Source organism: Stegostoma tigrinum, chromosome 3 (genome assembly GCF_030684315.1).
Source record: "Stegostoma tigrinum isolate sSteTig4 chromosome 3, sSteTig4.hap1, whole genome shotgun sequence".
Classification (NCBI taxonomy): domain Eukaryota; kingdom Metazoa; phylum Chordata; class Chondrichthyes; order Orectolobiformes; family Stegostomatidae; genus Stegostoma; species Stegostoma tigrinum.
The window spans coordinates 111,835,369-111,862,378 of NC_081356.1; the positions used below are offsets into that span (position 1 = coordinate 111,835,369).

General features: G+C 42.0%; 1 long non-coding RNA gene across 1 annotated transcript; it reads right to left on the reverse strand.

Moving 5' to 3' along the window:
* Nucleotides 1-26,699, reverse strand: LOC132209494 (uncharacterized). The gene is made up of 3 exons (XR_009445603.1): nucleotides 26,646-26,699; nucleotides 2,970-3,102; nucleotides 1-1,948 (listed from the first exon to the last, which is right to left on the reverse strand). It is a non-coding gene; the product is annotated as an uncharacterized LOC132209494 (long non-coding RNA).
* Nucleotides 26,700-27,010: the final 311 nt, after the last annotated feature.

A 27,010-nucleotide genomic window follows, 5' to 3' on the forward strand; every position in this document is an offset into this window, starting at 1 on the left:
TTCTCCAGCATCTGCAGTTCCTATTGTCTCTTATATGGAAATGGGTCTGGGTGGGGTGCTCTGTGGGTCAGTGTGGACTTGTTGGGCTGGAGGGCCTGTTTCCACAGCATAGGGATTCTATTAAGTCTATGAAACAGCTGACATGACATTAAGGGTCCACAATTAATTCTTGGTAGTTGAGGGGTGAAGGACACCAGATGATGAAATCTAGAATGATTTGTCCATTGTTGGAAGATAATTGAAAAATTCCACCAAACTTGTGAAATCAGTACTGTCATCTGATCTCTCACTCATGGAAAGTTGTTGAACATCTACATAATTAGTCCCACGTAGCATATGATATCTTCCTCTTGTAGAGTTAAGTTTTGTTAATCACTGGTATTTTTATCTCAGCTTGTTGAGGTTCTTCAACATACTAAAGAATTTTACAAGAAAAAATGGTTTGCTGCTCAGAAGTAAGAAGTGTTGGCTTTTGATAACATACATTTGTTCCATAAACTATTGGTCTAGACATTTTAAGACTACAGTCAGTATTCCATTGATTTTAAATGGCCTGCACCATGCAGTTCTCTGTAGGAAGGCTATACTTTAATTCTCTTCAACCACAGGATTTTTTTCAGCTAGTACAATAACACTTACTCCAGAGACTAATTTGTAGTTTGTTGGATGTTGGTTAACCTGGATGGCCTTTGTCATACCTAGTTTCAAATGAGTCATCAATATTCTTTAGGAAAGTTTGTTTTAAGCCTTCAAAAATCAGTATGTCATCATATAATGACATGTATTCCAAAGACAAAATGAACTAGTGTTCTGGGTTTTTATCCAAAGATGCTTATTATAAGGTTTTAACAAGTTGTAAGGTTTGCACAGGTAAACATTATCAGTTGTGTCATTCAACAATTGTTTTTGACTCTTAACCAATTGAGCTTTGATATTCTCAGCTTCAAATAACCCTTTCAGAGTTCTACACAAACACTTATGGTTTGGAACTTCCAAACTAAATACACTGTTGTGTTCTATCTATTCTGAACTATCTCCTTTCTTTGGGAGAAACTGTATTTGTGCATTTAACTCCAGTCAGAACTTCCATAAACTGGAAATTGGAAGTTTTCCATGTTGTAAGTCAGAAGTTGCAGTATTACTCACCTCAAGGATGGACGGATGGCATTTGAGTGAAAGGTAAAATAGAAATGCCAATCTGAATACACTTGCTTGGCATGTTATTGCAGGTAAGTTAGGTGGCAAGTGACCAATTTGCTTTCAGTAGGCAGGTCAAGTATTAAAAGCTATAAAAGAGACACCACAACTCCATTTTGATTGGAATTTTAAAACAGCTTGGCTGAGTTTGCTTTACGTTGGGAACATCAGTAGATAAAATCAGATGAATGCTTGGATTCAAGAGTTGAGTCTGTTTACAGAAATGCTTAAGGGCCAGGAAGAAAAGGACACTTTCACCCAGCTCAATAACTTACCTGATTTACATGCCCATGATGAGTTGATCACTCATCTCTCTTTGCAATCGACACCTCCCTCTGTGATCTTGATTGGCCCCCATTATCAAACTTTGACATCTACACAATAGCTGATCTTCCACGATGTCCCTGGGTGCCTGTTCCCTAACCTGCCCCGATTTCTGGCTTAGCCTAGACCCCCGGCTTTGCTTTTCTTAAACCCTGTCATATGAACCACTTCCACCACCTTATAATTTCCAACATTCCCAATCTGAGCAAATATTGATGTCTCAGTTCCTATCTATTTCCATTTTCCTGCATCTGGCAAAGCTATTAGATTACTCAAAAATGCTGGATAGTAAGCTTGATGTTTTCAATTCCATATGAATATTTCAATTACTTTTTGCAAATATGGGGTAACGCTGGAAATTTTCTTTCTCAATAGTAATGGATATTCTCATGAGTTGAATTACCGAATTGCCCAAATTTCTTGACACCTGAATGGGAAATAGAAACAACCCTGAATTAAACCTTGATGCAGCAGTATTAATGTCAATATTGCATTGTGAATAGAGGTCTAATGAGGCAATAAACATTTTACAGATCAGATGTAAAAATATCAACCAAAAAATCCTATAGTTGATGCAGTCAGTAAATAAAGCAGATAATATGAGCATTCAGGAAGTTGATCAGCCAAAGTCAGAGAGAGAGAGATGTTACAGGCGTAACATCCTGGTTCGAAGTGGAAATAAAAACTGCAGATGAATAGCATTTCAAAGGAAACAGGTCAGAAATCAAATGACACTAGGTTATAGTCCAACAGGTTTATTTAAAATCACAAGCTTTCGGAGCATAGCCCCTTCATCAGATGAAGGAAGCAGACCAAAGAAATTGAAGGTTATCAGTAAGGATTTAGACCTCCTTGCAGATCAACAGAGGATTTTTGGACTTTCAGAAGTATTAAAGCTGAGTGAATTGGATGTCAAATTTGTCAAATATGCTAATAACATTCAAATAGAGAGAATCATAGACAAAGGCAGCAGCAGAACATTTATCAAAGGACTTGGAATGTTGAAAGCAATTAGGTTGTAAAATAGTGATTGAAATTTGGTGCAGACAACTGTTTTGTAATGCCCTTAAATTGTCCTATACATAATAAAAGATTATGAGAATGCAAAGCATTTTATGCTGTAGAAGTGATATCAGAAGTGATATGCTGGAGACAGAAAAGGAAGAGGGAATAGTCTGTCCTAGAGTGGTACGTATTTTCTTAGACATGTAGAAAGTTTTAAGGTGTAAGTGAGGGAGTTATGCAAATAACTGCCAGAATCAGAACTACTCCCGGTACAGATCAGAGTCCTGAAGAACAGTCTGCACATTATACAAAAGTGGAGTCAAGACTAAGACAGTCATTGAAGCAGTTGTGACACCAATCGAACAACAAAATAATGCTATGGGCAAAATCCACAGAGAGAAATTGGATAAAGACTTCTTCAATAAAGGAATCAGAAAACTTACCTTGGCAAGAGGTTACACTGAGAATCAATCATGATGTCAGTGCCAGTCGAGCAGTTATTGCCCCTTCCACAGCTCTTTGAGGCTTGTGAAGATCCATTGAGAGGCCAGGGAGGATTTGTGGAAGGAAACAAACCTGGAGGTATTGAAAAGCGTCAGATTTGCTTGTCAAAAACAGAAGCACAAGTTAGTACATTCCTTCATGCACTGGGTTTCATTTAAGACAATATCCCTCAAAAATTGTTGTTAGTATAGACTTTTGTGAACTCTGGAACCATCCTAAAAGCATTTCCTGCATACTGCAACCCAAAACTGAACATATAATTGAGTGAGCATGATCAGGATCCCAAGGTCCAGAGGAATCCATTAAATTATTTCTTATAAATTTACATAGGCCAGCCTGATTTTACAGTATGGTGCAATGGAAGGCAAGCACATTTGCAATTGCATTTCTGTCAGAGTACATGGTAAAAATCTGTCATATGTTTTACACAAAAGACAACTAACACTCAAACAAATAGATAAAGTTGCTGAGTAGGGACAACAAAAATGAACCATAATCCATAGAAATACCAAGGCTTTAGAAAAGTCCATTATAATTGTTCAGTAACTGAAGAGTCAGAACTTGAACATTGTTGATTGGTAAAGGTATTGCCAAGGAAAATGCACCAGTTAATGATGACTAGCAATTGACTTCCAAGATTTGTTTAACTTTCAGCCCAGGCAGATTGACTGTAATAGGTCAAGGTGTTGCCCTGATAAATGAACCAGAGAATGGCTGACATTTGGTTGATGTGAAATTTATGCAGTGTAGGTACGTGTTCTTTCTGCCCGCAAATAACAGTGTTGTCTGTACTAATATATGGAGCTCCAGTACATGTAAGTGTACAATGCTGCAAATCCAGACCACTTGTGAATCTATCAGCACCCAGCTCTCACACAATTATAAATGTTGTTTTCTTGTTAGTGTTTCTTGTAAATTGCCCTGATGAGGGAAAGATGAGTCATTTTGGCTAATGTTTCTTTTTTCATCAAAACTTATAAATGCACTTGTTGGGTAGATTCAAAAGGGCAGTCTCACCAATGAAAAAGCCTAGAACAAAGTGTGGGAAATCCTGCAGCAGCCATTTGAAAGTGCACAGGCTGAGGAGCTAAAAGTAATACGGCAGGCAAGATTGCCCTGTAGAACTTCCATTTTTATTCTGTTATTGTAGGAAAATGGGGAACTTCAAGTTGTTCTCAAATGCTAAATGTGCAAGTAAAGGAAGAAAGCAAGAGACTGCTTTTGACAAATGGACAATCCAGGAAATTGCAAATAAGTAAAGAAATCTGAATGCTGATTACTTAGGTAAAGTAAAGAATCAAGAACAAAACCTTTGGTCTTTAAAATTGAGCACAAACCTGGTCCTTGTGCGAGTGTTACAGTACCAGTTGGACAATTTAGAATGGCTCAATGCATTAGACATCCTGCTAGCAAGACTTAAATCGCAAGGTGCGGGTGGTACAAATTTCCAAGAAAAAGAAAAATCAGATCATTACAACATTTATTATAGGGGACCTAGGCACAGTGAAAAGTGGATAATGTCGCCACACGCTGGCACCATCTCGGATTAGAGAATGAATTACTGAATTAATTGTATAAATAGTAAAATACTGTAAATTGATATTACTAAAACTGAGATCAGAGATAATGGGAACTGCAGATGCTGGAGAATCCAAGATAATAAAGTGTGAAGCTGGATGAACACAGCAGGCCAAGCAGCATCTCAGGAGCACAAAAGCTGACATTTCGGGCCTAGACCCCCCTTCTCTGATGAAGGGTCTAGGCCCAAAATGTCAGCTTTTGTGCTCCTGAGATGCTGCTTGGCCTGCTGTGTTCATCCAGCTCCACACTTTGTTATCTTTACTTAAACTGAAGCAGCTCCAAAACTACACCTTTCCTTCTCTACACCCTTCATCCTCTCTGCTGTTCAGTCAGATTTATAGAGCTGCACAGATCGGAAACAGACCCTTTCGTTCAACTCATCCATGCCGGCCACACATCCTAAATTAATCTAGCTCCATTTGCCAGCACTTTGGCCCATATTCCTCTAAGCCCTTCCTAATCATATACCCACCCAGATGTCTTTTAAATGTTGTAATTGTACCACCGTCGACCACTTCCTCTGGCAGCTAAATCCATACATGCACCATCCTCTGCATGGAAACATTGCCCCTTAGGTCCCTTTTAAACCTTTCCCTCTCACCTTAAAACTAAGCCCTCTAATTTTGGACTCTACTGCCCACCCGAAAAAAGCCTTGACTATTCACCCCATCCATGCCCCTCATGATTTTATAAACCTCTGTAAGGCCACCCCTCATCCTTTGCTCTCCTGGAAAAATAACCCCAGCCTATTCAACCTGTCCCAATAGCTCAAACTCTCTAACCCTGGCAGCTTCTTTGTCAATCTTTTCTGAATCCTTTCAAATTTCTCAACATCTTTCCTATAGCAGGGAGACGAGAATTGAACGCAGTATTCGAAACGTGGTCTAACCAATGTCCTGTATAGCTGCAACATGACATCCCAGCTCCTATGCTCAATGTACTCACTACTAAAGGCATGTGTACCAAACACCTTCTTCACTACCCTGCCTATGTGTGGCTCCACTTTCAAGGAGCTATGAACCTGCACTCCGAGGTCTCTTTGTTCGGCAACACTTCCCAGCACCTTACCATTATGTGTATAAATCCTGCCCTGATTTGTCTTTCCAAAATGCAGCACTTCATAGTTATCTAAATTAAACTTCATCTGCCACTCCTCAGCGCATTGGTCCATCTGATCAAGATCCCTTTGTGCTCTGAGGTAATCTTTTTCAGCGTCCACTAAACATCAATTTTGGTGTCATCTACAAACTTACTAACCATATCTCCTATGTTCATATCCAAATCATTTACATAAATGATGAAAAACAGTGGACCCAGTACCGATCCTTTTGGCAGACTGCTGGTCACAGGCCTCCAGTCCAAAAAGCAACTCTTTACCACCATCCTCGGCCTCCTACCTTTTGAGCTGTTCTATATCCAGATGGTTAATTCTCCCTGAATTCCATGTGATCTAACGTTGTTAACCAATCTACCACGCAGATACATGTCGAATGCTTTACTAAAGTCCAAATGGACAATGTCCATTGCTCTGCTTTGATCAGTCCTGTTCATTGCTTCTTCAAAAAACTCAGTCAATTTGGTGAGACATGATTTCCCACACACAAGGCCATTTGACTATTCCTAATCAGCCCTTGCATTTCCAAATGTATGCAAATACTGTCCCTCAGAATTCCCTCCAATAAATTGCCCACCACTGATGTCAGGCTCATTGGCCTTTGGTTCCTGGCTTTTCCTTACCATCTTTCTTAAATAATGGCACCATATTAGCCAATGCCCAGCCTTCTGGAATCTCACTGTGGCTATCAATGATACAAATATCTCAGCAAGGGGTCAAGCAATCACCTCCCTAGCTTCCCATAAAGGTCTAGAGCCACTGCCATCCTACATCATCCTGAGGTTCCTGGCAATGTGTTCCTTTTCTGCTGTAACTGACACTGTTCCATTTGTGTCTGCTACCTCTGAGCCAGAGCTGGTCGCGCTGCACAGGTCCTGCACTTGCTCATATACTGGATGTCAACTGATGGGACCTGGCTCAGAGTTGACTGAAGGGATCCTAGCTCCGCATTGATCAATGGGGTCCAGGCTCATCTTCAGATGCTGCCACCCGAGATGGAGCGAGGATAGAGATACATTGGGCCCTGGCCTCCTGCAGGAGGAAGCCCCAGAGCAACCGTAACAAAACAAAAAATTACTGAGCTGGAAAAGCAACAACGAAACTGTGTGGATGCATGAGCCATGAGCAGCCGAGCCCTGCACTCAGGAGCCAAATGCTGCCGACATTATCACTGCAATCATGATTTTTGCAAAGTCATTGAGGAAGATTTCTAATGTCTCCAACCAGCTATGTTCTCAACCTCCTTGCAACATTCATGGTCAGCTGTTGCTCCTCAAATTTCAGAAAGTGACCTTTGCAGCTTGAAGATGGTGCTCACAAATGAGGGTTTGGAGACAGAAGCAGCAAAAGGAAACTTGGGGAATTGAAGGATGAGTTCTAGAGTCACCACCATCCTACATTATCCCAAGGGTCCTGGCACCGTATTCCTTTTCTGCTGTCACTGGCACTGTTCCATTTGTTTCTGCTGCCTCTGAGCCAGAGATGGTCATGCTACACGGGTTCTGCACCTCTTCATACACTGAACTTCGATTGATGGGACCTGCCTCGGAGTTGACTGAAGGGATCCTAGCTCCGCATTGATCAATGGGGTCAGTGAGTGACAGACATGCCAAGCAGGAGGGTCAGTGAATGGGAGAGGTAGTGAATTGGAAGGTAAGTGAACAGGAAGTAAATAGAAAGTTTTAGTGTATTTCTTTAATATTTTCAAATTTATTTTGTTTTAAAACTTACTTCAATTACCATCAAAATAATTTAGGACTTATAGTACATCAACATAGATGGTAATATGTTTTATTTTGCTGACAATAATGATTCTACAGAATCTATCCACAGCTTTTAGATTGGTTGGTGAGTGAGGAATTATGGTGCTGCTTTTGCTTCTTTGTAGTCACTAGGTCAAAACCCTGGAATTCCCTTCCTGACAGAAGTATGGGTCAATTTTCAGCACGTGGACCGCAGTAGTTTATGTGGGTAGTTCACACCACCTTCTCTGGTGCAACTAGCTATTTACAATAAATGCTAGTTTAGCTAGAGATGCCGACAACCCATCAATGAAAATTAAGGAGACCATTTCATGTCTACCATGATCAGCCTACAATCTATGTCATTGCTTCCTTGTCTGCAAGAGATCCCGCTCATATTACTGGGCTTAGAATTTTAAGTTAAAGTCCATTTAATTTGGCCAATACCTTGACTGAGCTACCTTCAAAGTTTTCTGGAATATTAGAAACCACAGACATCAGAAAATGAGTTAGTGTCACGTGGAAGTCATGTTTAACAAGTAGGCAATCTCTTTCAGCAGATGCCCGTTTGAAAGGGCAGTAGGGAGATAAACTGAGATAACAAGGTATGGATCAGAGATCATAGGAACTGTGGATACTGGAGAATCTGAGATAACAAAGTGTGGAGCTGGATGAACACAGCAGGCCAAGCAGCATGTTAGGAGCACAAAAGCTGACTTTTCGGGCCTAGACCCTTCATCAGAAAAGGGAGAGGTACAGAAGAGGGATTGTTCTACGTAACCTACAAAGAGGCAGGCATAGCTTGGGCCCATGTGGGTACCAATGGCCACCCCCTTTGTCTGTAAGAAGTGGGAGGAATCGAAAGAGAAGTTGTTGAGGGTCAGGACGAGTTCGGCGAGGCAGATGGTGGAGATGAGTTCGGTGGAGCAGGCGCAGGCGGAAACAATGGGTTGACCAGGGCCAAAATCCACAAACCCACCTATCTGGACTCCATTTTCTCCCCCTTCGTCCAGGAACTCCCTATCTATGTCCGTGACACCACCCATGCCCTCCACCTCCTCCACAACTTCTAATACCCTGGCCCCCAACACCTCATTTTTACCATGGACATCCAGTCCCTATAGACCTGCATTTCCGAAACAGATGGCCTAAAGGCCCTCTGCTTCTTCCTGTCCCGCAGGCCCAACCAGTCCCCCTCCACCAACACCCTCATCCACTTAGCCAAACTCGTAGGTTCCATCACTACACCGGCCCTAAGCTCCACTTCTTCCTCTGTTACATTGATGACTGTATCAGTACTGCCTCGTGATTAAAAGAGGAGCTCAAACAGTTCATCCACTTCACCAACACCTTCCACCCCAACGTCGAGTTCATCTGGACCATCTCCAACATATCCCTCACCTTCCTGGACCTCTCTGTCTCCATCTCAGGCAACCACCTAGAAATCCATTTCAAGCCCACCAACTCCCACGGCTACCTAGAATACACCTCCTCCCACCCACCTTCCTGCGAAAAATCCATCTCCTAATCCCAATTCCTTAACCTCTGCTGCATCTGCTCCCAGGATGAGGCATTCCACTCCTGTGTATCCCAGATATCCTCGTTCTTCAAGGACTGCAACTTCCCCCACAGTGGTTGAGAACGTCCTTGACCGTGTCTCCCGCATTTCCCGCAACATGTCCCTCACACCCCGCCCCCGCAATAACCGCCAAAACAGAATCCACCTCATCCTCACATACCAGCCCACCAATCTCCGGATACAACGCAACATCCTCCGACATTTCCGCCATCTACAATCCGACCCGACCACTAAAGACAGTTTCCCAACCCACTTTTGTCTGCCTTCCGGAGAGACTACTCTCTCCATGACCCCCTTATCTGTTCCACACTCCCCTCCAGTCCCACCACACCCAGCACTTTCCCCTGCAACCGCAGGAAGTGCTACACCTGCCCCCACACGTCCTCCTTCACCCTCATCCCAGGCCCCAAGAGGACTTTCCACATCAAGCAGATGTCCACCCGTTCTGTACCCGTTCCGGCCTCCTCTACAACGGGGAAACCAAGGGGAGGCTTGGGGACTGCTTTGCAGAACACCTCCGCTCGGTTCGCAATAAACAACTGCACCTCCCAGTTGCGAACCATTTCAACTCCCCCTCCCATTCCTTAGACGGCATGTCCATCCTGGGCCTCCTGCAGTGCCACAACGGTGCCACCTGAAGGTTGCAGGAACAGCAACTCATATTCTGCTTGGGAACCCTGCAGCCCAATGGTATCAATGTGGATTTCACAAGCTTCAAACTCTCCTCTCTCCCCACTGCATCCCAAAACCAGCCCAGCTCGTCCTCGCTTGCCTAACCTGTTCTTCCTCTCACCTATCCCCTCCTCCCACCTCAAGCCGCACCTCCATTTCCTACCTACTAACCTCATCCCGGCTCCTTGACATGTCCGTCCTCCCCGGACTGACCTATCCCCTCCCTACCTCCCCACCCATACTCTCCTCTCCACTAATCTTCTCCTCTATCCATTCTCGATCTGCCTCCCCCTCTCTCCCTACTTATTTCAGAACCCTCTCCCCATTCCCCTTTTCTGATGAAGGATCTAGACCTGAAATGTCAGTTTTTGTGCTCCTAGGATGCTGCTGGCATGCTGTGTTCATCCAGCTCCACACTTGGTTATAACAAGGTATGTATCTCTTTATATCAAAGTGTAGAGCTGGATGAACACAGCTGGCAAAGCAGCATCAGAGGAGCAGGAAAGTTGACATTTCTGAAGAAGGGTCCTGATCTGAAATGTCAACTTTCCTGCATCTCTGATGCTGCCTGACCTGCTGTGCTCCTCCAGCTCCACACTGCAGAAATTAGGTTCTTTCTTTTTTCAATCATTGGCAGGATGTGATGTTTTTGAATGGGGCGGCATTAATTGCCAATCCCTAACTGCCCAGAGGCAGTGAGAGTCAATCATATTGCCATGAGTCTGGAGTGACATGCAGGCCAGACCAGGTAGAATGGCAGTTTCCTTCCCTAAAGGATATTATTGAGCCAAATGACTCTTTCATGGTTGCTATTACGTGGAGATGCTGGTGTTGGACTGGGGTGGACGAGATCAGAAATCACATGACTCCAGTTTTGTCCAACAGGTTTATTTGAAAATTCTAGTTTTTGGAGCCTCACTCCTCCTAACACCCGAAGAAGGAGTGAGGCTCTGATAGCTTGCGTTTTCAATTCAACCTTTGAACTACAACCTGGTGTCATGTGATTTCTGACTTTCATGGTCATCATCAGACTTTTAATTCCAGATTTTTTTTGAATTCAAATTCTGCCACTTGCCATAGATAAGATTTGAACCCATTCCCAGAACATTACCTGGGTCTCTGGATTAATTGTCTAGCGATAGGCCATTGCCTTCCCCAATAATCCATTCAACTATTCATAAAAACCATTCAACAAAACAGTATGTCTTTCCTAATCCAACAGTGTCCAAACTTCTGCAATGACAAATATCTAAAACACTCATTGTGTTTAAATGCCTCATTTAACTTGAACATTAGGTGCATTCTGTTTTAAAATCTTCAATCTTTTAAAATCTTTTAAAAGCTTCAAAATCTCCCCTCCCCCAACCACATGCCAAAACCAGCCCAGGTAGTCCCCGCCTCCCTAATCATTCCTCCCACCTCAAGCCCCACCCCCATCTCCTACCCACTAACCTCATCCCTCCACTTGACCTGTCCGTCCTCCCTGGACTGACCTATCCCCTCCCTACCTCCCCACCTACATTCAAATTCACTGGCTCTAACCCCGCCTCTTTGAACTGTCTGTCTCTTCTCACCCTATCTTCTCCTTTATCCATCTTCTATCTGCCTACCCCTGTCTCTCTATTTATTTCAGAATCCCCTTCCCCTCCCCCATTTCTGAAGAAGGGTCCCGACCTGAAACGTCAAACTTTCCTGCTCCTCTGATGCTGCTTGGCATGCTGTGTTCATCCAGGTTCACACCGTGTTATCTGCATTCTGTTTTAGCCCAAATAGCCATAAAACTTTGATTTCAAAGTTGTTTAAATATTTGTACAATTGTTAGTATATTTCAGTTCATTGTTAGTTTGGCGGTTTTGGTTTCAGCTTGCCTTTCAACTGATTGTTCGCGATCAATTGAAATACAATGTGAATATTAATATCTAAGGTTTATTTAAACAACTAATAAAATAAATTCAGTATTCCCTGTGACTACGATCATGTCGTGGTCTACTCTTTGACCTTCTGATCTTTTACATAAGTGGCCATGTCATTCTTGTGGTCCAGTCAGTCCTATTTAATTCTGTATTTGATCACGAGATAGAATCACAATTGCTTCAATTTCCAACTTCAGTGTAACTCCAGGAATACTCTTGAGACCAAGTCCTGATCCACTCCTCTCTTTTACTTACAAACTCTTCTTTGCAAATTATCATTTGCAGACATAAGGTCAATGAGGATACCATTCACAGATGATAAACTAAAGCAGAAATTGCTGGAGAAACGCAGCAGGTCTGGAGGCATCTGTGGAAAGAAATCAGAGTGAACATTTTGGGTTGAGTGAGGCTCTGAGGAAGGGTCACTCAGTCTGAATTGTTACCTCTGCTTTCTCTGCACAGACCCTGCCAGACCTGCTGAGTTTTTGCAGCAATTTCTATTTTTGTTTATACACAGATTTTGTCTGGATCTACCTCCACCCACTTTCTTAACACACATATTAACTCTTTGCTATCTGACCATGTACGCAATATCAAATTTTGTGAAAAATGCAAATTCCTCCAGCCAAATGTTCAGTAATTTGGAGCTACTGGCTGAGAAATTCAAGTATGCAACATTTGAGTTGTCTACTGATTAGGGTGACACAACCAGCTCAGTGTGCAAAGTGGCATTACATTGACAGCACTGTACAATGGTTGGATGTCTGTAAAGTGGTTAACAGGCATCAGTGACAGAACTTAATGGCATCAGCATCTCTTAAGAAAGAGTTATGTTTGGAAACACAAGGGAAAAGAGTCCATTGACAAAATGATGGAAAAATGTTCTGAGTGAGCACCAAAATAATATTGCTTTGGAAGCCTTACAGTAGACAGTGGAGAGAGTGGTCAGCTCCTCTTCCTGATATCTCCCAGCCACACCTTTCCGTGCAGCTATTCCCCTGAAATTTTGGGAGAAATGGCAAGGCATGAAAATGTCAAGAACTTTGTTGCAGCATATAGCTGCAGTGTCTCAAGAAATCTAATGAACTAATTCAGAATTGTTACAGTGAAAAGATGGCTCCCTTACATTTTGTTCACAACTGGCAACTTAAGCCTCAGTGCTGATAACGTTGATGGCACTCGCAAGATCCCCATTCACTATCCTATAGGTCACTGTGCCACACTTCAATGCACCTTCCTCTCGTACTTGCAAACACTGCACCATTACCACATTCACTTACCCATCAAGTAAGTTTAAGCACAATCAGCTGACCCCTCTGGGAACTGTAAGTAAACTAGAAAAAGACATTCATGTGAAACATAAAATATGAAACGAGCCACCGAAATAGGGCTTTTACATGGATATACTGAAAAGGGACATTAGGGGGATGGGTCTAGGTGGGATGCTCTGAAGGTCAGTGATGGCTTGTTGGGCTGAAGGGCCTGTTTCCACACTGTAGGGATTCTATCTATTAAAAGTAAAGGTGTAGGCCATTCAGCCTTTCAAATTTAATCTATTTTCACACAATATCTTCAAATCCCTCAATGCCATGAGAACAGAGAAATCTATTGATTTCCATCTTGTGCGTGCTCAATAGTTGAGCTTCCACAGCCCTCTCGGATACGGAATTCCACTAATTCAACATCCGCTGACTAATAGGGTGCTCCCCCTTGTGGGAGAGTCCAGGACCAGTGGGCATCATCTCACAGGAAGGGGTCACTCATGTAAGACAAGTGAGGAAGAACTTCTTCTCTCAGAGGGTGATGAACCTATGGAATTTGTCACTGCAGAGAACTGACCAGGCTGATTTTTAATCAGTAAGGGAGCCAAGGGTTATGACAGAAAAGTGGAGCCGTGATCTCACCAAATGGTGGAGCAGATATGATTACTCCCACTCCTAATTCATATCCTTGTGTTACTTGGAAAATAATTTGAAGAGTATATTGATTATGATTGGTGATGTCTGATAACAATTCAAGCAAATGACATTGTGATATTGGAATGGAACAATTTTCTTGAGACCAGCCCTGGAAATTGTCTGGGTAACATGATTTCAGCTGTAATTGGCAGCCTGGGGATAGAATACAAGCAGGCAGTGTTGAGCTTTCACTTGTCCAATTGCCTTCAGATAAAAATTCTCATTAAAATGATGTGAAACAGTGTGAAATATATGAGTGATTTAAATATACCCTTCCAAATATGTAACCGTTTCAGCTCCTTAGACCATTAGCTAGGGTATTACTGGATTTGGTGTTGTAATGATATATTTTAGGTGGTTGATGTCAGATGCTTTGAGGGAAATTCATTCCAAGTTTTAAGATTATCCATTATTCCAGGAAATAATTGATAAGTGCTATCGTTGTTTTCTGCATCTAACTCCCAAAAGGTCAATTACACCACATCTTTCAATTGTCTAGCGGTATAAATAGACTTGGAATGATTACATTTCATCACAATGTTTTGCATTTTTGTTTTTGAATTTTGATGTGTTCTGTATTTTAATGTTTTACTCTCACAGAGACATTTTGCTAATGGCCACAGTTCTGAGCATTAATGAGAATGATTTGAGCAGTAATTCAACAGAACGCTATTTGAAGCCTATGAAATGACAGCATTGAAATTTGATCCAGAGCATGATTTCTTGAAACAAAAGCAGAAACGTACAGGGAATATCCAGTAAGTTCATCAATACTTGAAAGAATAACTTGTTAACGAACAAGGGCCTTGTCAGAAGATTAAAAAATATGCATACCTAACGTGCTTGAGATTCCAATCGTCCTTTCTCTGTAAAATTTAATAGATCAAAAACTCTGTTGTGAGTATCCTGGCTCCTACTGACTCCCATTCATCCATATACCCTGAACTCATTAATCTACATTGGCTCTCAGTCCAGCTTTGCCTCAATGTTAAAAATAGTGATAGAGTCACAGCGTTTTACAGCTCAGAAAGAAGTCCTTCAGCCCATCATGTCCAGAATATTCATTAAAAACATCCATCAATTTGAATCTCATTTTCCAACTCTAGGCCTGCAGCCTTGCACACTCTAACATATCTAGCGTTCATCAGAGTAGTTCTTAAAGGTTTTGAAGGTCCTTGCCTCTACCAACCCTTTTAGGAAATAGTTCAAGATGCACATAACCCTCTGGGTGAAAAGATTTTTCCTCAAATCCTCTCTAAGTCGTTTCTTTCACTTAAAACTGTAACTCCTCCACCAAGACAAAATGTTTCTCTCTATCTGCTCTGTCTATGACACTGTGATCTTTGAACACCTCAACCAGATCCTGTTAGACCTGCTCTGCTCAGAGGAAATCCATTCTATCTAGTTCCCCTTCATTGCTGAATCACTCAAGCTGAGGCAGCATCCTGGCGAACCTCCTTTGCACCCTCAAATGCAATTACATCTTTCTTATAGTGTTGAAGCCAGAACTCATATCGCCTTTCAGCCATGGCCTAACTAACAATCTACTCAGCTCCATCAAAACCTCCTTGCTCTTGTATTTAATGCTATGACTAGGGCGGCATGGAGGCTCAGTGGTTAGCTCTGCAGCCTCACAGCACCAGGGACCCGGGTTCAATTTAATGACATTAGTAAAACATATTGCCTTCTTAACCAAATTATCGACCTATCATGCTGCTTATCATTTAAGGCATACTCTCTTGTCTTGTTAGTCCTCCGGAAATGCATACCCTTACACTTTTCAGGGTTAAATTCCATTTGCTACCATTCAATCCATCTGACCAGCCCATCTTTATCATCCTGTAGTCTAAGGCTTTCCTCTTCACTATTTACTATACTAATAAGTTTCATGTCATCTGAGAACTTACTGATCATACCTTGTATATTCATATCTAGATCATTAATGTATACAACAGAAAGGGACCTTGCAGTACATCTCTGGACACAGGCTTCCAGTCATAAAAACACTGCTCATCCATCACCCATTTGGTATTAACCTAATTCTGGACACAATTTCCCATATTGTCCTGCATCCCATGGGCTCTTAATGTCATAATCAATCTGCCATGTGAGACCTTGTCAAAAGCCTTGCAGAAATCCATACAGATTACATCAATTCACTACCCAGTCACTTCCTTGAAAAATTAAATCAAGTTTATTCGACATTATGTCTCCCTTACAAAGCTGTATGGATCATCCATGATTAATCCATGTCACTCCAAGTGAAGGTTAATTCTGTCCCTCAGAACTTTTCCCAATAGTTTCTCTAACACAGATCTTAATCTCATAAGCCTGTAGTTTCCTGTTTCATCCCCAACCACACTTTTTGGAAAGGTGCCACATTACCAGGCCTCTAGCACCCCTCCTGTGACCGGGCAGGATTTGAAAATTAATGTCAGAGCCCTTATAATCTCTTCTTCTGCCTCCTATGGTTGTATGGGATATATCTCATCTGTTCCTGGGAATATATTCACTTTCAAACCTGATGAAACTGCTAATACCTCTTCTCGCTCAATGCTAATTTATTCAAGTATATCCCATACTTGATTTCTATGCCTACATTGTCCTCCTCCATGCGGAATACAGATGCAAAGTACTCAATTAAAACCTTAGTGATGCATTCTGGCTCCTCTCACTAAATGCCACTTTGGTCCTGAATGGGCCCTACTCTTTCCCTGGCTATTCTCTTGGCCCTAACACCACTGGGTTTTCTGTGATGTTCGCTACCAGTGGTTTTTCATATCTCCCTTTGCTGTCCTAATTTCCTTTGTGAGCAACCCCCGCACCTTCTATATTCATTTAGGGATCTACAATTGGCTTCCTTTTCTCCCCCTTTATCTGTACATTGAATTTCTTGAAAACCTTCACCTCTCCCTATCTCTGCAAATTCTAGCAGGCTTACGAAGTATTGAGGTACCTGTGCTCCACCAGTTCTAATGCAGAGAGCAGCGCTGCAGCCTGTAAGCCAGAAACTCCTGAATCAAATCCCATCACAGGATGAAATGGCCAAAGAAACTGTGTTCATAATGAAGCCAAACACATTGGTGCCAACCTGCAAATCCTTCCAGCGCACCATTGGCAGACATTAGGGGCGGCACGGTGGCTCAGTGGTTAGCACTGCTGCCTCACAGCCTCAAGGACCTGAGTTCAATTCCAGCCTCGGGTGACTGTCTGTGTGGAGTTTGCACATTCTCCCCGTGTCTGCATGGGTTTCCTTTGGCAGCTCTGGTTTCCACCCAGAGTCCAAAGATGTACAGGCTAGGTGGATTGGCCATGCTAAATTGCCCATAGTGTTCAGGGATGTGTAGATTGGGTGGGTTTTGGGGGTTTGGGTAGGATGCTGTGAGTGTCGATGTGGACTTGTTGGTCTGGAGGGCCTGTTTCCACACTGTAGGGATTCTATGTTATGAGTGGGAGAGATTCCTGGTCAGCTGTTTGATGGAAAGAGCATTGGAACCACTATCACTACTATCCATAGCTCTAGATATAAGATCTACGTAGATGCATGTAGCCACTGCACCTTGGTGTCCCTTGGTAGGGTCTAACACCATCACCACTCCAAATCACCGATTTATTATGGGTCAGAAGGATGCTATTCAGCCCATTGGGTCTAGACCACCTCTATTATCTAATGCCAATCTCCTGCCTGTTCTCTATATTCCTGTAGACCATTACTATCTAAATGAACACCCAATGCCCTTTGGAACGCCCCAGTTCAACTTCATTCTGTCACATTTCCATGCAGTGCATTCCAGGCCTCAACAAATTGCTATGTGGAAATGATTATTCTCACAGCACCCTTTCCTCATTTGCACACCACTTTAAATCTTGTGATTCTTTTATTAATGGAAACAACCTCACCCTATCTGTTCTGCCCAGCCTGTTCAAGGCCTTTGAAAACCCCTATCAGATCTTCTCTCAGCCTTCTGCTCTCCAAGGAGAACAGTCCAACTTTAGTCATTGGCATCGAGTCACAGCGATATATAGCACAGAAACAGATCCTTCACTCCAACTCATCCATGCTGACCTGATATCCTAAATAAATCTGGTTCCATCTGCCAGCATTTGCCCAAATTCCTTTAAACTCTTCCTTTTCATACACCCATCCAGATGCCTTTTAAACATTGTAATTTGTACTAGCCTCCACCACTTCCTCTGGCAGCTCATTCCATACATGCACCACCCTCTGTGTGAAATAGTTGTCCCTTAGGTCCCTTTTAAATTGTTCCCCTCTCACCTTATACCCATGTCCTCTAGCTTTGGACTCCCCAGCCTTGTCTATTTACACTATCCATGCCCCTCATGATTTTATAAACCTCTATAAGGTCATCCCTCAGCCTCTGTGCTCCAGGGAAAACAGCCCCAGACTATTCAGCTCCATCCAAACCTGGAAACATCCTCGTAAATCTTTTCTGAATACGTTGAAGATTCACAACATCCTTCCTATTGTAGGGAGATCAGAACTGAGCACAGTATTCTAAAAATGGCCTAACCATATCCTATACAGCTGTGACATGACATCGCAACTCCTGTACTCAATGCACTGAGTAATAAAGGCAAACGTACAAAATGTCTTCTTCACGGTCCTATCCACCTGCGACTTCACTTTCAAGGAAATCTGAATCTTCACTCCAAAGTCTCTTTGTTCAGCAACACTCTCCAGGACCTTACCATTAAGCATATAAGTCCTGCCTTGATTTGCTTTTCCAAAAGGCAGTACCTCATAGTTATCCAAACTAAACTCGAGATACCACCCCCTGGCCCATTGGCCCATCTGATCAAGATTCTGTTGTACTCTGAGTTAATCTTCTTCACTGTCCACTACACCTCATCTGCAAACTTACTAACCATATGTTCACATCCAAATCATTTATATAAATGACAAAAAGCAGTGGACCCAGCACCGATTCTTGTGGCACCTTACTGGTTACAGGCCTTCAGACTGAAAAGCAACTTACCTCCACCACCACTGTCTGTCTTTTACTTTTGAACCAGTTCGGTATACAAGTGGCTAGTTTGCCCTGTGTTCCATGTGATATAACCTTGCTAACTAATCTAACATGAGGATCCTGGCAGAATGCCTTACTTAAGTCCACATAGATCACATCCATCGCTCTGCCCTCATCAATCCCCTCTGTTATTTCTTCATAAAACTCACTTAATTTAGTGAGACACAACATCCTGCGCACAAAGCCATTTTGACTATCCCTAAGTAGTCCTCCAAATACTTATAAATCCTGCCCACCACTGTAGTCTGGCTCACCAGTCTATAATTCCCTGACTTTTCCTGACCACCTTTCTTAAATAGTGGCACCATGTTAGCCAATCTCCAGCCTTCTCGCACCTCGCCTGTGGCTTTTGATGATACAAAAACCTCAGCAAGGAGCCCAGCCATCACTTCGCTAGCTACCCACAAAGCTCTGAGCTACACCTGATCAAGTCCCAGGGCTTTATCCACTGTTGTGCATTTTAAGCTGGCCAGCCCCACCCCCTCAGTAATATGGACATTTTTCAAGATCTCGCAATTTATTTCCCCACGGTCTGTATCTTCTTTCTCCACAGTAAACACTGATGCAAAATGCTTGTTTGGTATGTCCCTTATCTCCTACCATTCCATACACAGACAGCTTTGCTGATCTTTAAGGGGCCCTATTCTATCCCTTTTGTCCTTAAAGTATTTGTAAAATGCATTTGGATTCTCCCTAACCCTGTTTACCAAAGCTGTCTCATATCTCCTTTTTGCTCTCCTGGTTCCTGCTTACATGTGCTCCTACTTCCTTTATACTCTCTTAGGGATTTGCTCCATCTCTGCTGTTTATACCTGACATACACTTCCTTCTTTTTCTTGACCAAAACCTCAATTTCTCTAGTCATCCAGTATTCCATACACCAACCAGCCTTGCCCTTCACCCTAACTGAAACATACTGTCTCTGGTCTCTCGTTCTTATCTTTGAAGGCTTCCCATTTTCCACCCATCCCTTTACCTGTAAACATCGGCCCCTAATCAACTTTTGAAGGTTTTTTTTAATACAGTCTTCAACCTATCCTCAAAACTGAAATTTATTATTCATGGAACCAATCTTGTAAATTGCTTCAGCAGCCTCTCCAATGCCTTCATATCTTTCCTATAATGTGGCGCCCATACACAATATGCCAGCAGAGATCTAACAAATGACAAAAATATAAGATTCAACCCATTGACATTTGCAGCATTTTAAATTGAAGTGTCCGTCACATGCTTGATATAGTTTTTATGAAGCGAGTTAAAAAAAAATTCATTCATGACTGGAATAATTATGTTATACAGCTGTTCCTATTTGACTCATGTATAAAAGAGCTTGCTGACCTGATTTATAAAATAAAAAGAAACATTTGCATTTGTGTGGAGGGTCAGTGAGGCTCAGAGCTTTGGAATTCCCTCCCTGAATGTCCCAGCCTCTCCAATTCTCTCTCCCTCATTCAAATAGTGAGGCATAGACCATTTCAGTTACCCAATTCGGAGTGGCTTATGCTGAGTAGCACAATAGCAATCTGCAGGGAATGCAGTGATTGGGGTGTATTTTTGTTGTGGTTGTCAGGGCATCATCTCAATGGGAATGTTTATTGACATTTATCATACTAAGCTAAAATATGACTAGATTGTTGTGGTACAGATTTTTGTTGGAAAGTAATATAAAATTAATATAGTTCATAGCCCAAGGGGAATTGTGGAGAAAACGTTGTTTTTGCATAGTGAGGCTAATTAATTTTTAAAAATGTAGGGCAGCTTTTCAGGAAAGTACTTGTAACATGGTACTCCTGTAATATGGAATATTATTGACTCAAAAATTTGTGCGTTAACAACATCTACCAGATGGATTGAGTAGACATTTCCAAGAAAGCTGACTTTATCATTTTTTTTCTAACACTATCTCTTACTCCTCAATTCCAATTTTGCAGAGCCATTTACATAAATGATTAGGATGAGACTAAGTTGCTGGAATGTTGGAATCAATCCTTTTTAATGTTACAGAATTTCAGCCAGTCTGTCAGTCCAGCTTTATTCACAATGACTACTCAGAGTTAAATCTTATTTTTAAGGTCAAGAAATCAACGATGGCAACTGTATTTCAATGTTGCACTGGAAGTAGTAAAGGAATCGTTGTACCTGCACTCAATACAACTGCAGGGTTGTGAAAGGTTTGTACAAATTTCTCCTGGTCTCACTTGAGAATTGGATATGAATTATTAACCAGAATCTGGATGAATGCAATACAATCCAGCATCATCAAGGGCCTTCAGATCCATAAAGTATCAAGAAAGATATTTTTTGTTCATGATTAAACCAACCTTGAGCCCTTGCATTCAAAGCCTATTCTTTGGATCTGATTTCCTTGAAAAAAAGACTTGTTGCCAGTAACTAATCATGTGACCAATCTGCTTGCTAGCTGAACAATAATTTAAAAAGAGTAACCAAAACATTATTTAAGGGAAGTGTCTGTTTTCAGGTTGTTTTAATTTAGAATAGGCTGATAATTTTGTCAAGCAGCATTATATTGAAATTATGTATGGTGGCATGATAGGTGTAAAACTCTTGAAAACTAAGGACTCGTTTGACACTGAATTGAACTTCTGGTATAGCCAAACCAAGACGAGAGGGAGTGAGTTCCTCGATGCAAGAGTTCAGAGTTAAAGAATATTAGAACTAGCAGAGTTCTGATCTGAGGTAACTATGCTTGAGATGTTAGCAATGTGTACATTAAATTGCAAATGAACAATCCTGGGGTAGTAGGGGGAAATTTGAAGAGATAAATGTGGAGGAAGTAAGCTCAAGGTTCAAGAAATCACAACCCTTATGAAAGTCTTGAAACAGTATTCAGGTCGAATGGTTAATCTTCCAAGTTATGATAAATAAGTTGAATTTATTTACTGTGTAAGCTAAACAACACAGAAGGAATTTGTATTAAGATGTTCGGCTTATAAGTAACTGTGTTAGTTATAGTTTTAATATTTTTAACAAAACTGACTGTACAGGGTGGAATATGATTATTGCATTTATAATTTTTGATTGTCTTGTGGCAAAATTTATTTTATTTGAACCCTGAACCTTGTGGTTTCATTCTTTTAATAACCATTCCTAGACACCAGCTCCTGTACAATATTCTGATCAGTCATGGTGACTGCAGTGCCGTATCCCAGAATTCCTCTCAGTGACATCTCTGCTGCCCTCTGATTTAATGAATTTGGAAGAAAATGGGCTAGTTAGTGACAGCCAGTATGGTTTTGTACAGGGAAGGTCATGTCTCACCAACCTGATTGAATTCTTTGAAGAGGTGGCAAAGATGATTGAGGGAAAAGCTGTGGATGTACTTTATATGGACTTTGGTAAGGCATTTGTTAAAGTCCCACATGGCAGATTAGTATAAAAACTAAAATTACATAGAATTTGGGGTAGGTTGGCTAGATGGATACAGAGCTAACTTGGACATAGAAGACAGAGGGTAGCAGTGGAAGGCTGTTTTTCAGAATGGAGACTGGTAACTAGTGGTGTTCCACGGGATCAGTCTTAGGTCCTCTGTTGTTTGTAGTACGTATAGTGATATGGAGAAAAATGCCAGCGACACCCCATCCTCTGAATGAATAAATGAAAGAACAGATACTTATGGGAAGAAACAGTAATCCATCTCTCTTCAAGAGATCATAATGTATGTAGGCACAAATACAGCTAAAATACAGATATTTTGAAGTTACTGAGGTCTCTAGGGGGTGGAACAAAGAACAAAGAAAATTACAGCACAGGGACAGGCCCTTCAGCTGTCCAAGCCTGCACCGATCGAGATCGTCTGTCTAAACCTGTCACCTGTTTTCTAAGGGTCTGTATCCCTTTCCTCCCTGCCCATCCATGCACCTGTCCAGATACATCTTAAAAGACATGATCATGTCTGCGTCTGTCACATCCGTTGGCAAAGTGTTCCAGGCACGCACAATGCTCTGCGTAAAGAACTTTCCGCGCATCTCTCCTGTAAACTTTCCTCCTCTCACTTTGAACTCATGACCCCTTGAGTCCCCCACTCTGGGGAAAAAAGCCTCTTGCTATCCACCCTGTCTATACCCCTCATGATTTTGTAGGCCTCAATCACATCCCCCCTCAATCTCCGTCTTTCTAATGAAAATAATCCTAATCTACTCAACCTCTTCATAGCTAGCACCCTCCATACCAGGCAACATCCTGGTGAACCGCATCTGCACCCCCTCCAAAGCATCCACATCTTTTTTGTAATGTGGCAATCAGAACTGTACACAGTACTCCAAATGTGGCCGAACCAAAGTCTTATACAACAGTAACATGACCTGCCAACTCTTGTACTCAATACCCCGTCCAATGAAGGAAAGCATGCCGTATGCCTTCTTGACCACTCTATTGACCTGCGTTGTCACCTTCAGGGAACAATGGACCTGAACACCCAGATCTCTCTGTGCTTCAATTTTCCCCAGGGCTTTTCCATTTACTGCATAATTTGCTCTTGAATTAGATCTTCCAAAATGCAGCACCTAGCATTTGCCCGGATTGAGCTCCATCTGCCATTTATCTGCCCAATTCTCCAATCTATCTATATTCAGCGGTAATCTCTGACAGTCCTCTTCACTATCTGCTACTCCACCAATCCTCATGTCATCTGCAAACTTGCTAATCAGCCCACCTATAACTTTCTCCAAATCATTCATGTATATCACAAACAACAGTGGTCCCAGCACAGATCCCTGTGCAACACCACTGGTTACAGGTCTCCAATTTGAGAAACCCCCTTCCACTACAACTCTCTGTCTCCTGTTGTCTAGCCAGTTTTTTTTATCCATCTAGCTAGCACACCCTGGACCCCATGAGACTTCATATTTTCCATCAGCCTGCCATGGGGGACCTTATCAAATGCCTTACTGAAGTCCATGTATATGACATCTACAGCCTTTCCCTCATCAATCAACTTTGTCACGTCCTCAAAGAATTCTATCAACTTGGTAAGACATGAACTTCTCTGCACAAAACCATGTTGCCTATCACTGATAAACCCATTTTCTTCCGAATGGGAATAGATCCCATCCCTCAGTATCTTTTCCAGCAGCTTCCCTACCACTGACATCAGGCTCACCAGTTGATAATTACCTGGATTATCCCTGCAACCCTTCTTAAACAAGGGGACAACATTAACAATTCTCCAGTCCTCCAGGCCCTCAACCGTGTTTAAGGACGCTGCAAAGATATCTGTTAAGGCCCTGGCTGTTTCCTCTCTCGCTTCCCTCATTAACCTGGGATAGAAGAGGTTGGTCCTGACTCCTGCATAGATATGTTGCTTCCAATTTTTCTCTTTAAGTAAAGAATGACTGAAAGGATGAAAGAGGTATGCAAAGCATGATAAACGACCGTAAGGAGGGGGGAAACAGGAGGGATCTTACACCAGGTCATTTCTGCCTTGAGTATTGAGAGAGGAATTCTACCTGAACCTCAATGAAAAGTGAAGTGTCAGACACTTGATTGACTGATTGATTGATTGATTTTCACGTGTACTGAAGAATAGTGAAAAGCTTTGTTTATGAGCAGAAAACGTAGATCATAGTAAACAAGGATGTATAGATCAAAGGTTATAAAAAGGCTTAGACAGGGGCATACAGGTAAAATTGCACAGGCCATGTGCCAGGCAAGATCAATGTTAGCAAGGATATCCACATTGAAATCAGTCACCCACTGCAGTTATGACTACACTCTCAGCAGGACAAGGTTAGCATGACCAGTGGCTACAGAAGGAGACAATGTCCACAAACCTTTACAGGTTTCACCTCTTCCAGGCTGGACGGTGAGATATTTGCAACAAAGGTCAGTTTGCCATCCACTGGCATTCTCTTTCAAAGGCAACTGAGCTACGTGTAAGTTATTTTCCATGTGGCATCTCAACTATGAGATATACCACAGTTGAAAGGAATTCCACTGCAGCTGGTGTATAATCATACTCTCTGCAAAAGACACGTCAATGCTCAGTTTCCTGACTTCAGCTATGGGTCCCCACTCTCAGGCCATCTACCCTGTTGTCTTTGAGTCACCTTGACATTTCAAAGGATGGCAGTTGGGTGACAAAGGCTACCCATCAATGCCATGGTCAGTGACAAACCTTGCACTCACAGACACCAACAGGAAATCTTTCCAATGGCTGGAACAGCCTAAGGAACAATACAGTACTCAGCTGACAGGTATCACTGTATAACTTCTCCCTTATGAAAAATCTAGCCCTTGGCATCAACTATATATTGAGCAGCTGAGAGCAACAGGAAGAGGAGGAGGAGGAGGAGGGGGAGAAAAAGAAATAGGAAGAAACAAAGCAACCAAAACAGCCCCAATCTACACAAGCTGTCTGAAATTATTGCATCTGACTGCAAAACATGTAAATGCCACCTGCATTCCTCATTTACCAGCAGTGACACATCTTGCCTTTACTTTGTCACTGATCATCAATGTTTAATTTTCTACAATGCAAAAGTAAAAGCCACCACAAACTAAATCCTCAAGCCAAATTTATAAATAAAGTCATGTCGTGTTGCGTGCAAACATTGATTAATCATCCTTGTACATTCCTGTCTGAATTTTCACGTCTTCTCATTGAAGAAGAAATCTTGGTAAGTCCGAGTGTAGCCTAAAACAAATGCCTTGGTGTACTGGGCAGTGCTGTCAGTATATTCCCATTAACTACATCTTGTTCAGACAGGTGCTTCTTCTTGTTAAGACTCACTAGTGATTGACCCTGTGTCACTGTAAACTGAATACGCCATTAGATCAGTTCAGGATAAAAAAAAGTGCTGGCAACATCCTTCTACACACAAGTATCACAGGTAAAGTTAAGGTGTAATGTCAATCCATAACATGCCAACTCAGGAAGACTATCACTTTTTCAGTGCTGCACCAGTTTATCAGCCTTATATTTTCATCTCTGGAGTAGGCTTTGAACCTACAACGTTCTGGTTCACAGATGTGAGTGGCTGGCTCTAAAATGTTTTGTGTGCATGCCATCCTGTAAACTCGACAAAACACCAAAACTTCTTTGACGTTAACTGTCAGTATTCTTAAGTAACCTGATGCATTGAGATGTTCATCTAACCATCTGCAGTTGAACTCATATGCTTTTGATGAAGCTGAAAGCTTTCCTTTCTTTTGCCTACGTCTTCCCGTGTACAAACCAACCTCTCATTTATCCTCTGATATATACGCAGTGTCGATATCTAAACCACAGGCTGAGAGTATGAGAGTAACAGAGTTTCTTCATTATCAACAGTACCATTATTCTCTTCTTGGTCTTACATCAGTTGCTGTTCCACCACTGCCTGACCAATCCACAGTTCCCAATTACGGGAAAGGAGAAAGACACAACAGGGGAAAGGAACGAAAGTTAGAGGTGTGTGCTTAGACTATGTGTGCCTTCAAATCATGAGAGACTGTGTGCTGAGGAAGCGAAGCGGTATATGAGGTAGACATTAAGGTATGAGGACACTGTCAGCTTTTATAGTTATACCCCACTTCCCTCCCCAAGCCCGTGTTCACTTGGTTGTAGCCACAGAAATAGCCACTCTCAGCAAAAAAACACACTCTCCTTCATTAAAACTTGCCTGTCCCCTGCCTTTGATTGTGCACCAGATTGTTCTGCAGGAGAAAGGATGGCGTTTCAGTGTGGTGAATTCTATTTTGTGACGAGGCATCATAGTCAAACAGCAAACTGAAATGTGTGGATATGAGGCTTGCAGCGATTCTCAGTGTAAGGGCGAGAGGGAGCTCGGAATGTCACATGTGAATGCTAAGTGATCGAGATTGTTTGAAGCTAAGTGGGGCGATGTGGTGAAATGAGAAATGCCTGTGGCTAATGGTGACAGTAACTCAACTAATGGTGCATCCAGAGGGATCTACTGTTATATGAAAAAGGTGGGATTTCACATTGAATGAAAAGTGGATTATTTAGCAATATATAAACCTGCAGAAACAAATAGAATGAATCACTTACTTAATGCATTTTGTCGATTCCATCTGCTTTAGTTTAATGCTGATTACCATGGAATTGGAGCTGCAGGGAGCAAACGTGATTGGTTAATCACTGCACTACGTTTTTTGAGTTGAATAGCTCTCCACTTCAAGGCCTAAAACAAAGCTTGCTACTGTTTTATCTTTCAGCCTGGAAGACTTTTGAACCATGTTTGGCTGCATGCACTGTAAGATTTGTTCATTAGAGTAATGTGAGCTTACGCCTGCGAATCATTCAAGCGAATCAAGTCTGCAAGTACTGAGTTAAGCAGCAATTTCCAAGCTTTCCCTTGGGAAATGAACACATCTAAGTGAAGGTTAAGGATAGAAAAATCCATGAACAGGCAT